General features: G+C 43.8%; 1 long non-coding RNA gene across 1 annotated transcript; it reads right to left on the reverse strand.

Annotated features, from left to right (window-relative positions):
* Window positions 1–3,026: 3,026 nt before the first annotated feature.
* On the reverse strand, window positions 3,027–8,171 carry LOC139063334 (uncharacterized). Its single transcript, XR_011516700.1, has 3 exons — window positions 5,738–8,171; window positions 4,800–4,868; window positions 3,027–4,178 (listed from the first exon to the last, which is right to left on the reverse strand). It is a non-coding gene; the product is annotated as an uncharacterized lncRNA (long non-coding RNA).
* Between the last annotated feature and the right edge of the window lie 6,688 nt (window positions 8,172–14,859).

Raw genomic sequence — 14,859 nt, forward strand, 5'->3', positions numbered from 1 at the left:
TCAAGGACTCAGCCAGAGTTTCAGCAGTTTCGGAACCGCTGGAGGAGATGATGCCTAGAAGGATTCTCCAGAGAATCAAGAAAATGGACAACCCTGAGCGTTCTCTTCACAAGACTGTCCGACAACGGAAGAGTGTCTTCAGTCAGAGGCTTCTTCAGTTTGGCTGCAACACTGACCGCTACTGGAGATCCTTCCTGCCAACAGCCATTGTAATATACAATAACTCTTTGATGACTTGATTATTATTATTATTCTGAGCTACTACAGCAATCAATTTCCCTCTGGGATTAATAAAGTATTTCTGAATTGAATTGAATTGTGTCGTCAATAGTTTTGTACTTTAGTGCATTTTAGTTAAAATTTTAATTTTCTGCCTAAAACTGTCAGTGTTGTGTCGTCGTCAGGTAAAAACTCTGCACTGCATTTGAATTTAAATCTGCCATCGCTATTGGCTAAGAGGTACCCTAGAACGTTTGTTGGTACATTATGATGTCACAATGTCGTTGTGAGCCTGTGTGTGTGTATTTGTTACCGGCTCCGCCCTCTCGGTCTGCTAGGCAACAGCATTTGTTGCATTTTTCAGACAGGAAGTGGGAGTGGAGTAATACTCTGGTAGGCGGTGACTTGCTCTTTGAACACAATCCTTTTCAGCCGTGGATAACGGCTGGTATTAAACACGGAAGCACCCCCTTCCCCGTTTGTTTTCAGCAGACATTTTGTAATTGATGTTTTTGCCTAAAAGATGTAATCCACGTTTCTGCGGTAATCTCCACAACCTTTTAGTTTCCAAATTATAAAGCTGGTATTTGGTCTGTCTCAGGAAGGTGGCATGGTTACGACATGGTGTCTGCACACGGAGTTCCTTGGAAGTCGGACAAAGGTTTGGGAAGTTTTAATCTTTTTGCAAGCATCAGCACAAACGGCATGTCTTATTTAAAGGCCCACGAGAGTCTGTCTCAAACAGAACTTGTGTTTTCACCTGGAAATCAAAGATGACCATTCATTTCTTCTGTTGTAGAAACTAAAATGTGGAAAAACTTAAGACTTGCTGTAGAAACTTTGCAAAGTAAAGGTGTTATTTTTTTAAATCGTGTTTTGTGTCCTTTTCCAATCACCTGGACCATAAAAGCTGCTTTGTGAGGCTTTTATCAGCTCTCTCCATCAGGCGTAAGAGCGTATTTATACTTGTGGTTTCCTTCTATTCAGAGGCTGTGGAGCTGCTGCAGAAAGGCCTGGCTGGGAAACAAGTTCACGGTTTCACGTTTGTTAGATTCATCCACGTCCCTCATCTTCCCACTGAAAACTTCTTAGGAAGCAGATATCCAACAAGAACACTTTTCACTTCACTGAAACTGATGCAACACGTCTGAAGCTTCAGATTGTGTTCAGATTTCAGGCTCTAATCTGGTCTATTCGTCTTGTTCATCACTGATCCAGAATTATCTCAGCTGAGAGGGGCTGCTGCTCGACTTCAACCCAAGTGCTGTTTCAATGTTAAGTGAAAGATGTAAATGCTGAAAAAGCAGAACTGGCCCGGTTCTGCTTGGCCCGTTAAAGCGTGAGCTGCGGACAGAGCAGCATCCCCGGCAGCAGACGAGGCTTCCAGCGGCGCCGACCGCAGCGTTCCTCTGGGTTTTATAATGGCAGCGTTACCTTCACTTGCAGGAATGTGAGAAAAATGGAAAAACTGGCAAATGCAAATAAAAAAGCTGTTTTCCTTCTACGATCGGAGCTGCTGAGAGCTTGTAGAACAGTTTACAAACTTCTGCACAGATGTGGCATCAAGCACTGGGACTTCGGCATGCTCACATTACTATTTACTGCAACAGAACATTTCAGACAACAATTAAAGACAAATGAATGATTTACGTTGTGTCTGCTTTTGAATCTATTCTAAAACACACACTTTAGTATTTCTGAACAGTTTTTGCTGAAGAAGAAAGCACTGAATCACCAGCATGTGGCTAAAGCATTCGATTCGCCACTTGTGGTGTTTTTCATGCAGATAGTTTTGGTTTTTATTGGCTCTCATGTGTCTTTTTGTGGGCTGTAATTATCAGCTTGAAGGCAGGAAACCTACAAACACATTCTGTCTCAGTCCAAATGGGATGATAACACGAAGACTCCATGTTGGACTCTTGGATTTCATCACCGAGGCAACTTCTACTCTGACACATTTTCCTGAGAGGCCAAAAAATGAAAACTTTATCTGTCGAGTTTGGAGACGCAGAATCATTTGAGCCAGACCAACAAGCTAAAGTCTAGTCGGAGTGAGGCCAGCTACAAAGTGGTTTTGACATCCAAAATGATTTCATCGCAGTTCATTCAAATATTAATCTGTGGACAATTAAAGGAACATTGTGCAAAACTCATCTTTTACATCTTTTTGTGCCGTCGTGTGGGTCTCGACTGCTTCTATAAACACTACAAACATAAAAGAAACTCATCCATCTATTTTCTGTCAGTTATAGGAATTATGTGCCTGAAACAAGCTATTTCAAAAAGTCCCCATTTGTGATGTCACAGACGGGGAATATCAATTGCAGGAGAAGTGAGCTGCTGGAGGAGCAGCGGCTCTACTCTGAGCCCCTCCTGAACATTGGAGCTTCTCAGCTTATAGCAACCTGAGAAGGTGATGGGTGGGCTTGGCCACCAGCTTTTTTTTTTCTTGAAGCCTTGCTCTCGAAGGTACTGAAAATGTTGGGAATAAAACTGTTGAAATTGCTTTGTGTGTGAGAGGTTTTGTGCAAAGGTCTTCATGAACATTTTTCTGTATCAACCAAAGAAAACAAGTCATAAAATGTCAATCAATCAATCAATCAATCAATCAATACTTTATTAATCCCAGAGGGAAATTAGAGACATGACAAGAATTGGTGACTGTGGTCATTTGCAACCCGAGTCGTGCTTAATAGAGATAAGAGGGTTACATGAGGATTGGTTCAGGTGGAGGGAAAAAAAGGCACTTCAGACACTTCAGGCATGAGACTCCAATAGGAAGTCGGGGGGGGGGGGGGGGGGGGGGGCTGGGATCCTGTTTCCCCCAGTGAAAGCAGCCATCTACGGTGCTCATCTGCTGTACAGTCACAGGTGGGAGGGAGAGCTTGGGAGAAGCGAGGAGCACATTGACTCCTGCAGGTTGATGACCTCGCCAGGCTGACGTCTACCAATCTGAAGGTGTGTGTGTGGGGGGGGGGGGGTCGGGTTTTCACAGCATCTGTCTGCATTCCTTCATGGGGGTTTTAGTGACTTGCAGCTCAAGGCTACCAGGGCGTCAGATTCGGATAACAACAATTTGTTTGGGTCAGGCTGAGATAATTTTCCTCTCTGCCTTCAGTCTTTAAACTGATCATTCCAGTCCTTCAGTGAAGCCAATTTTGGGTTTTAAACTTGTCCATACCGTCCGGTGACTCTCTCCGAGATGACATCCATTTTGCGCACTAATACCGGTATCGAAGCTAGAACATTGTCCAGCTTACGATTCACCTCGAGTAACGTCCCAGTCTGTGAGGTCTCCACACGGACGATGCTTTCCGTGGGTGCGGGTCGCCCTCCAATCGCTCCCGTCTTCCCAAATTTCCAGAAAACCAGATATCCTCCCACTCCAATCAGGAGAAATCCAGTGATCATCAGGCCGAATATCCACATGTCTTCGATATCCTCAATGGACAGCTGGCTGAGGCATATGATCTTCCACTCCTTCCAGGAATCCAGCATATATCCCACCAGGTGTGTCCCCTGTGGACATGTGGGAGCCCCCTGCTCCGTTCTCATTGTTGAAAAAATCTTATCGATCGCATTGAATGACCAATTTTTCAAATCCATGGTTAGTAAAAAATAGAGTTTTTCAGAAGAAATGCAGAGAAGCGCTCTGTGGGCAGACAGGACAAAGAGCCTTGGAAAAAAAAAGATAAGGGAGCGAAAGAGAGAAGCGTCTGGACTCCTCGAGTGCCAACAGAAGAAATATTTAAGCATATTAAAGCAATGATAAAAGTCATTTTTGGTGCTGTACAAGTTTGTCCTGATACGATTAACCTTTAAACTAAATAACAATGTCTTCACCATGATTACAGTTTTCACAACATCACTGTTGTGAAAATTCTTTGCTCTGCTTGCAGCAGCATGTGACAGATGATACGCTGGTGCTGAGTCAGGCTGGGCTTTCCTTGTGCTTCACCCTGTAAAAAACCCTACTTGTTAATAACAAAATGTCTGCTAATCACAACAACCAAGAAGATTTAAACATAAATTATGTGGACAGCATTAAATACAATGAGAAACGCTCCTAAATGTTTCAGTAAAACCACGTTTTCTGCAGCTTTGACGGAACCGGCTCTGCTGGAGAGGAAAACGATGCACGCAGCTTTTAGCGACAACAACTTAAATGTGGAGCTGAGGAAAGCGATTTGTTGTCAGGCCTCTTTGTTTTGGTTCAGCATGTTAGGAGGTCAACAGGCACGTGCGAGAGCGAAAGGGTAAAGGTCACAGCGACGGTTTCAGGTCAGGTGGCGTCGGCGCTGAGACAGATGGTGACTTAGAAGGCAGCTCGCTCCCTCTGGGACGTCTCGGACACCGGCGGGCTTTTCTGGCACAGAGACGTTGAAAATGGAGAAAAGCTCTGTCGGTGAAAGCTTTTTCTCTATTTTTTATTTATTTTTTTGCTAAATTAAATCAAAATGTAACATCAGAACTGTTTATGCGGATTTGAAAATAAACATCTGAGCAATTATTGATCCCTCTTTAGGACTTATAGTTTTTAAATTCACCTGCAAGTTTTATGTTTTTGTGTTCCAACACACCTGATTCTGGGGGTCCGTTTGTCAAGTTCTGCAGGAGCTCAGCTGAATCAGGTGCGGTGAGGACCACATCTAGAACACGTAGAATAGTTCCCCTTAGTGTTTATTATGAGTAAAGAAATGGTAAATGGCCTTCTAGAGTCCTGGAACCCCCCAAGGCGCTTTACAACACAATCAGTCATTCACCCATTCACACACACATTCACACACTGGTGGGGATGAGCTACGATGTAGCTACAGCTGCCCTGGGGCGCACTGACAGAGGCGAGGCTGCCGAGCACAGGCGCCACCGGTCCCTCCGACCACCACCAGCAGGCAACGTGGGTTAAGCGTCTTGCCCAAGGACACAACGGCATCAACAAACTGAGCAGGGCTCGAACCTGCAACCTTCCGATTACGGGGCAAGCTCTTAGCTCCTGTGCTAAATAACTGCTGGGACTCCTTGAATACATTCAAAACCAGACTGAGAGCCCTTGAGACAGATTCCCCATGTTGTAACTGCCTTCTGTAATTTAGTACATAACACGTCTGAGTAACTGAAAAATGTAACTGTAACTTTTGCTGCCTCTTGGCCAGGACTCCCTTGAAAATGAGATTTTTAATCTCAATGGGACCTTCCTGGTTAAATAAAGAATAAATAAGAAGCTAAAATGGAAAATTTGGATAACAAATTAGCTTAAAACATTTCTGGTGCTTCTGAACGACGTTCTAACAGGGTAGAGCTTTAAAGAGCAAGTCACCACCAAATCAATATTTTTTTCTAAATCTTTTCAAAGTGAAGCTCGCTTGAACGGCTTTTCCCAAGAACAAGTGCTGCACCGTTAAGTCAAAAATTTAGAACATTTGTAATAATTCTGAGGCATTTGTCTGAGCAAATGTGAAATTATGCACATCTGTCAGCAAAGTAAACAATTCTGAGTCAAAGACGAAAGAAAACTCACGACGAAATCCACTTTCTTCCCCCTCTCGGCCTTTTTGCAGCGAACCAGCTGCTGTGTCACTCCTCCACAGGAGTGAGTGCCGATCATCCCCCGTGAGAGGAAAAGAGGGGATGAAGGGAAGAGAAGGACGAAGGGCTGGGGCAGGATGGAGGGTGGGACAGGATGGGTGCAGCTAGACGCTTTAGGTCAAAGGTCAGGCCTGGATGTGTTGGGATCTTTTGTTCCGTGTCCACCTCCACCACGACCGCTGATGTTATCATGACACATAATGATTATTTGAGCCTCAAACACATGCATGATGGTTGACATCACACACACACACACACACACACTTGGGCTTGATTTATGAAAAGGTTTAGTTAAAATCCACAGTAGAGGTCAGAGGTCACCAGGGGATGAACACTTTCCGACCCTTTCTCCAGCCACCCACCGGACCCTGGTCTACTTTGTCTTCTCTTTAAAAGTTTTGTGTTGAAAAGTGCTGCTTCAACTGATTTTACGTCATTAAAGAAAAGCAGGCCACACGACTTTTCTTTGTCTCCACGCAGCAGACAGGAAGCTGCCGTTAGCAAACGCTAAAAATGTAAAACGCTCTGCTCACAAATTTTCATATCACTGCACAAATCTTCTTCTTCTTCTTCTTCTTCTGGGAGAGTACCTCCGTAGGAAAACCGGAGCCGATTTCAGTCTCGGGAAACGGCATTTGATGAGCTGAAAGTGGTGCTGAGAAGAGAAAACGTGTTTCGTCTCATTTCAAAGGAGTTTATGAGAACGTGATCGGTGTGTCGCGTGCAACACAAGTGTAATTTTTATTGTTGTTACCGGTGATCGTATTTTTTCTGTCACTTTTACTTTTCCGGTATTAGTAAGTAATCTTCATTTGTATAGCACATTTCCCAGGCAGAAGCCACAAAGTGCTTTACAACGTTGCAAAAATGTTAAACAATAAATAAAAAAGGTAATAAAACATATCATAAAACATATCAAAAAATCACACTCTAAAAAATTCCCTGTTAAATTACGGTAAACTACTGGCAGCTACAGTTGCTAGCTTGAAACTGCAAATCTACAGCACTAGTGATGTGTCGGTCGCGAACGAATCGGCTCTATGGAGTGAACGACGGGAGCCGGCTCGTTGTTGGGATGGACCTCACTTCTAGAGGCTTGGGTTCAGGACTGAAGTGAAGATCAAATGAGACAAGACTACAATCACGCAAATGGACATCATTTATAGACATATTTTAAGTGTCCAGGCCCAAATCGAAACTATGGCCTTTCTGGTGGGTAGGATCGAAAACAAGCTGCTCAAGGTTAAAAGCTTCAGCCAATGATAAAAGTTCCTATGCATGACAAGATGAGCTGTCATCGACACGAAGATTAAAATCCACAAGGATTAAAATGTTTCCGGTTTTATAATAGAGGACAGGACTGCATCAAAATCCTTTGAGAAGTCGGCGGCAGGGCCAGGAGATCGGTAAAACACCACGCAGTACGAAGGCGATGGAGAACCCACTTTAACCATCAGTGATTCAAAGGAAGAAAATTCTTGGGACTGGATCACATTGCACTTTTAAGCATTTTTATGCACAAGCGCAATGCCACCACAGTGACGGGGCGGGGCTTCTCCTAACAGAGGAACAAGTTGGACAGAGACTTTTTTTTTCTTCAAGGCACTCGAGGAATCCAGACGCTTCTCTCTTTCGCTCCCTTATCTTTTTTTTCCAAGGCTCTTTGTCCTGTCTGCCCACAGAGCGCTTCTCTGCATTTCTTCTGAAAAACTCTATTTTTTACTAACCATGCATTTGATAAATTGGTCATTCATTGCGATCGATAAGATTTTTTCAACGATGAGAACGGAGCAGGGGGCTCCCACATGTCCACAGGGGACACACCCGGTGGGGTATATGCTGGATTCCTGGAAGGAGTGGAAGATCGTATGCCTCTCCCAGCTGTCCATTGAGGATATCAAAGACATGTGGATATTCAGCCTGATGATCACTGGATTTCTCCTGATTGGAGTGGGAGGATATCTGGTTTTCTGGAAATTTGGGAAGACGGGAGCGATTGGAGGGCGACCCGCACCCACGAAAAGCACCGTCCGTGTGGAGGCTTCTCAGACTGGGCCGTTACTCGAGGTGAATCGTAAGCTGGACAATGTTCTTGCTAAGATACCGGTATTAGTACGCAAAATGGACGTCATCTCGGAGAGAGTCACTGGACGGTATGGACAAGTTTAAAAACCCAAAATTGGCTTCACTGAAGGACTGGAAATGATCAGTTTAAAGACTGAAGGCAGAGAGGAAAATTATCTCAGCCTGACCCAAACAAACTCTTGTTATCTGAATCTGATGCCCCGGTAGCCTTGAGCTGCAAGTAAATAAAACCTTCAAGAAGGAATGCAGACAGATGCTGTGAAAACCTGACCCCCCACCCCCTTCCCCCCCGGATTGGGGGACTTCAGCATGGCGAGGTCATTAATCTGTAGGAGTCAATGTACTCTTTGCTTCTCCCAAGATCTCCCTCCCACCTGTGACTGTACAGTAGATGAGTGCCGTAGATGGCTGCTCTCACTGGGGGAAACAGGATTCCAGCCCCCCACCCCGCCTTCCTATTGGAGTCTCATGTTGTGTTGTCTGAAGTCTGTTGCATATTTGTTGAGGTGTTTTTTTCCTCCTGGTGGGAGGGTAACTTTGAAGTGCCCTTTTTCCTTTTTTGATTGATGGATTGATTGATTGATTTAAAGAGCAAGTCACCCTAACACAACTTTTTATACTGATGAACTATATAAACGAGTGTCTAGTCGTGATGTACACATGTGTAGTCAATAATTTGGCACTTTAGTGCATCTTAGTTAAAATTTAAATACTCTGCCTAAAACTGTCACTGTTGCGTTCTCTCCAGGTAAAAACTCTGCACTACATTTGAATTTAAATCTGTCATGTATCGGCTAAAAAGTACCTGAAGACGTCAGCTGGTACCATATGATGTCACAATGCTGTTGTGAGCCTTTGTGTGTGTTTGCTAGCGGCTCCGCCCTCTCGATCTGCTAAGCAACAGCATTTGTTGCATTTTTCAAATAGGAAGTGGGAGTGGAGTATGACTTTCGTAGGGGCTGACTTGCTCTTTAAATAAATAAACTCATCCACTCTCTGCCATATCTCCAAAAGACACAAAATATCCAGTTTTTCCCTTAAAAAGAGATCATTCAACGAAGGGGATTCATTTCCAATTGAGCGAGCATTCAACAAGCAGACGTGAATTGTAGAGGAAGTCTTCAGGCTTCTGTTGTTTGTGGAGATAAAACATCAACGTTCCAAAGCAAATGGAGTCAGTGGTGGAGTCGCAATGCTGTTAGCCAATCAGAAGTGAGACATCCAAATATCAGGAAATAAGACTCCTGCTGTCTTCTTCCCCCGCTCTTCACTGGCTAACTTCTAGTTCCTGAAACAGGAGCGCCAGAGCTTTGTTTCCTCACTGAGATTGACTCATTCATTTATGCTAGAGAGACCACTGCAGACACGATGGAAAAGAACATGAACTTGGTCTTTAACAGTTCATTTTTGCTTCCCAGCTGTAAGGAACACTAAGGAATCATCAACCCTAAACAAATTATGAAGCATTTTCTAAAACATATTTTAGTGTATTTTTTAAGCTACAAGATGATCCAAATGTATTTAAACTTATTGTTCTGCAGGATCAGACTGACACAAACAAAATCTAAAAGTGACACTTCTCAAACCAGATCCCATCACCCCCCCGTGTTCCTAATCTAGGACACCGAGTGTTGCACGTGAACGGCTGCTGCAGCACGGAAACCCCCAGGATCCCGAGCTGTGGCACGTAGATGTTCTCCAACACAGCATGAATTATGGATTGAATGAAAATGAATAATGAATCGAGCATAATGACCATCGCTGCTTAAAGAAGGTGTAACCATAGGTGCATCTGACTCGATGCTTGAGATGTGTTTGTCAACAAATTCATGAATTATGTTCAATAGATAAGTATACATGTTTGAATCTCAGTGGTTTTGATAATAACATGGTTTTCCGTCTGAGATGACAACTGAAAGTGAGGCTTTAAAAGGAATAGAACCCATTTGTTTCTTAAGCCCCATTCCCACCTGTACCGGGTCGGCCCGGGCCGGGTAGCGTAGGTTGTTTACATATCTGGGTGGCCTGGAATTTTCCCGGGCCAACCAAGGCTCATTCTCGGCCCTCTTCCCGAGGGGTACTGCTTCAGGCCGACCAGGGCCAACACACCCACTGCTGACAAGAAATTCACACCTTCCATTAGAGCAAGCCTCTGATTGGTGGGTAGAATCAGCCCACATGGGCTTAAGACAAGGATGTGTGGAATCAACCGGGCCAGGCTGGGGCCGACTGGGGCTACCCGGCCCGGGCCGACCCGGTACAGATGGGAATGGCCCATCTTACTCTCAATGTAAACAGAGTAAAAACATCTGTTCGGTAAAACTCCATCCATCCATTTTCACCCGCTTATCCGGAGTCGGGTCGCGGGGGCAGTAGCCTACTGCGAGAGGCCCAGACTTCCCGCTGCCCAGCCACTTGGGCCAGCTCTTCCGGTGAAATCCCAAAGCGTTCCATGGCCAGGTGAGAGACATGGTCCCTCCAACGTGTCCTGGGTCTTTTAGGCCTTCTCCCGGTTGGACGTGCCTGGAAAACCTCACCAGGGAGGTGTCCTGACCAGATGTCTCTTCAGGTGAGCTCTTTGTGAGCGACGGCGGCACAGGAGTTAAGTGCTCGCCCCGTAATTGGAAGGTTGCAGGTTCGAGCCCCGCTCAGTCTGTTGCTGCCGTTGTGTCCTTGGGCAAGACACTTAACCCACCTTGCCTGCTGGTGGTGGTCGGAGGGACCAGTGGCGCCAGTGCCCGGCAGCCTCGCCTCAGTCAGTGTGCCCCAGGGCAGCTGTGGCTACATGATAGCTCATCCCCATCAGTGTGTGAATGGATGAATGTCTGATTGTGTTGTAAAGCGCCTTGGGGGGTCCCAGGACTCTAGAGGGCGCTGTATCAAATACAGGCCATTTACCATTTCAGTAAAACTATGAAGACCAAAAATAAACTGGAAGTTTGTTTCAGAGTCAAGACAAACAGAAAACTCCCACACTGCACGAGTCTTGGGTGAACGTATTCATCAGTTATACCCACTTTTTTATAGTAAAGATTTGATCTATTTTACTCTCAAGTACTTGCACATGAATATGTAAAAATACGGACGCAGTTTTACAGTTTTGCAAAACGTCAGCATTTCTGACGACAGCAATAATTAGTTTTTCTGCAGGTTTCAAAGTGATCCAGTTCTCACGTGTCAACAAACAGAGCAATCGTAATGATCACTCACTCAGGACGACACGAGTTTGTTCACTCCGTCAGCCTGATGTTTCATCACTGGAGGTTCGATATGAAGCAAGAACTCTGCAACATGTTGAAGGAGCTTTAAAGGAGCATTATGTAAGAATTCTTCAGTGAAATAATCACTAAATAGTCTAACGTCTCAAATATGTTTAAGCTTTGTGAGTTTGTGAGGTTGCCAAATCTGCAATGAGCTAATGCAGCAGCATTTGTAATTTGACACCGGCAGGCAAAAAGATCCAGATTTTTTTAAAGAATCAATGCCAGTAAACAGGAGCGAACCCGAAGTTATTTATTGTACCGCTAAGAAGCACAACATCTTGGGTGTTTCTCAAAGCCAAGGAACCTTGCCTTGATGTCTTGGCCCCACCCCGGTTGCCTAGGAGATACGTCATCAGGAGCTGCCAAGACATGTTCCAGCGTTCATGTTCCACCGAGGTGTGTGTTCTCTGTTAGCCATTTAGCTAGCTGGGCGAGGATACACGGGAGGTGCTTAGTAGCTTAGCCTTGGTCAAAAATTACCCAGAATACACCGCAGTATTTTCCAAAGGACGGACGATCAGAAGCCGGCAGCTACTTTGGGGACAATTTTCAAGTTTAAAAGTAAGTCACCTAATTTAAATAAAATTTTTAGATCCAAAGAAGTTATCTATGGTTGGTTAGTTGCTTAGTGGTTGCAGCTTCAGTGGCTAGCGGGTAGTAACTCACTCACATATTTAATTTAATAAACATATACACAATTTAAAAAGTAAAAGGCTCGTTATATATTTATATTGAAACTAATACGTATAAAATATAACGTCATCTCCCGTGTCACGTGACGTTACGTGACCGCCGTGGAAGCCGTGGCCACGTGATGCAAGTCTGTTCCATTTAACCGTTTTCTTTGACCAAGGAAGGACCGTGTCCTCGTAAGCAAGGCGCCTGGCCTCGCAAGACATCGCCTTGCAAGACCAGGTGCCTTGACATTGCGAAACATCCCTTTTGTTTTACTCTAATATTGGGTGACGAATGCTAACATTGAGCTAACAATGCTAATGGTGCAAATAGTTGGCTCTAAAAATATCACAAGCTCCTTTTTGAGTAACCAACAACTGGATATTGCAGCGAAATGTGTGTGTGAAGTGAACAATGAGTCAACTTTAGTTTTAGTTCCTTCAAATCAGCAAGAGAGAAAACAATCATACTTCCTTTAATGCTGGAGACAAACTACCGTAATAAGTGTAGTAAGTGCTCCCTGTTGTAAAACACCCGAGAGTGCCAACCCCAGAAATGACTATGTATTTATTATCTACTTAGCAGCTTACTGATATTCATCTTTCAACTTTTAGCCTTTAAATGAGCATTTTCATCTCTTAATGGTGAATAAGTAGATCATTTTAACATTTATTTTATGTTTACCTATTAAATCCTGTTCACGGTGACTGGCAGGTAAATGTTATTACAGACAAAAGATGTAGCCAGGCGGGTCCTGGCAACGCTCGAGGACATTTGATTGGCTGAAATCCTGATACGACCTCAGCCATCAAACCAATAAACAAATTTAGATGCTGCGTCATGAAGTTTTTAGCTGCAAAAAATAAGAGTAAATGCTAAAAGCACACGCTGTGGGTGACAAGGCATTGCCCTGCAGAAACACTCCACTGTCAAGCTCACAGAGACAATGTTATCACGCTGCTCCAGACCTTTACTTTGGCAACTGGCTCTGGGAGGAGGAGGAGGAGGAGGAGGAGGAGGAGGAGGAGGAGGAGGAGGAGGAGGAGGAGGAGGAGGAGACAAAATTAGAGAAAAACAAAGAGGAGAGGCCTCGCCGCTGACTAAACACTTTATCCAGGTCAGCATCAGAAAAGCGAACAGTGGAGGTCGTTCATTGGCTGAGCGGTCCAACAGAAGATCCAATGATGGCAATGTGTGCCACAATTTATCAGACCTCAGATTAACTTTATGCTGGGACAACTGTGTGGAGACCAAAAGGACTAATTCAGAGGTTTTAGTTGAGATGCTGCAGATAATTCCTAAAATAAGAACTGGACAACAGTTTAACCGTCTCCGTGGTCTTGGTGAGGACTCCTCAGCAGGAGATGAATCAGCCTACTAACGACTGTCCTCATACCCAGGAAGCAGAGGACTTTTGTATAAACGTGAGGCTTCATGGGCAGACGATCTGAGTCTGGCTCAGCTGCAGCAGGATTTATGAGTTTCTGCAGAGCAGCTGTTAACGTACCGGCGTTACAACAACTCCTGTTTCAGATGTCGGCTGTAGACCCGACCAGAGCCAAAAGCTCAGGCAAAATTCTTTCTATCTTCATGTTTTCTGTCTGTTTTTTTCAAGTCAATTATTTTTATTCCGGACTCTTTTTCACAGAAGTAGAAGAACATCGTATGGATGAGCACAATGACACACTAAAGCACAAGAAACAAATAATCATGAAAAACAGAAACGAGGAAAAAAAAAGATAAATTATTGTAACTCCCTAATCTAATAAAGAAAACCCAGTTAAACCAGTGTTTCCACATCTCTGACGTGTGCACGGACACAGGTACTGGTTAGATTGAAAACAATCTCATGTTTAGATTTGTTCAGCCTACAAACACATTTATACATAAAATGTCGGTTACACTTCAGTTTAGGGAACACAAATTAACCATTAATTAGCTGCCAATTTATATGCTTATTAGAGGACTACTAAGTCTGAATTAGTCATTATTAAGCTATTATTAGGTGCTTATTACCAATGCTGTAATTCTAACATTAACAGTTTTATCTAAGTAAGCCATTCAAAATGGGTTGTTACTGATTAACACATACCTATTAGCTCAAATCAATGTTTGGCTTTTAAAGAACTAATTCAAGAGGAATAGTTAATAACCAAAAATATTATGAATGTTCTGGTATTACATAAATAAACACCAAACTCCACATGTTAATAGAGCCTAAACAACCATCTATTAACCACTTGTAAGCACAAATCTGTTCCCCATTCTAAAGTCACATTTTGTTCAAACCTAATTACTAGTAGTTTAGTATTAATTAACCACTTAAAGGCAAGAATGTGTTCCTCTTGAATTACTTCTTTAAAAGCCACACATTGATTTGAGATCATTAGTGTGTGCGTTAATCAGCAACAGACCATTTACTTTCAGTTAACAAACCATTATGAATGAATTTAGATAAAACTCTTAATTAGAATAACGGCATTAGTAATAAGCTGTTAATTGTCATGATGTGGGTGGCGGCGGACCGTGTGTGGCGGAGCTGACCAGGAGGCAGGAATGCAGGCACGGGTAAAAATAAAAATGGATTTAATGACAGGATACGGCAGGAAACAAGTCACAACACGACAAACAGACAATGATCCGACACGGACACACACAAGACGGGAGGTATAAACACACAGGGAACAATCAGGAACACATGGGCAGGTGAACAAGGGGCAGGTGAGACCAACAAAACTAATCAGGAGGCAGGGGAGAGTCACAGTCAGAGGGAGGCAGGAGCAGATCGTGACATTAATAAGTGCTTAATAATGACTAGTTCAGACTTATGGTCTGGTGCTGATTTAGGTCTGACAAAGTAGAAGCAGTAGATGTAGTGAGGACAATGGACTTGAGTATGAGCTCATCTCCTGACTCACTTTGAGGTAAAGATGGTGGTTCAGACCATTTTTGGGGGCGAGCTGCAGGAATGCAGGACTCTGAGTCCACATATTGATGTCTAGTCCACTAATATGCATATTAATTGGAAGTT

This window comes from Nothobranchius furzeri, chromosome 15, assembly GCF_043380555.1.
Source record: "Nothobranchius furzeri strain GRZ-AD chromosome 15, NfurGRZ-RIMD1, whole genome shotgun sequence".
In the NCBI taxonomy this organism is placed as follows: Eukaryota; Metazoa; Chordata; class Actinopteri; order Cyprinodontiformes; family Nothobranchiidae; genus Nothobranchius; species Nothobranchius furzeri.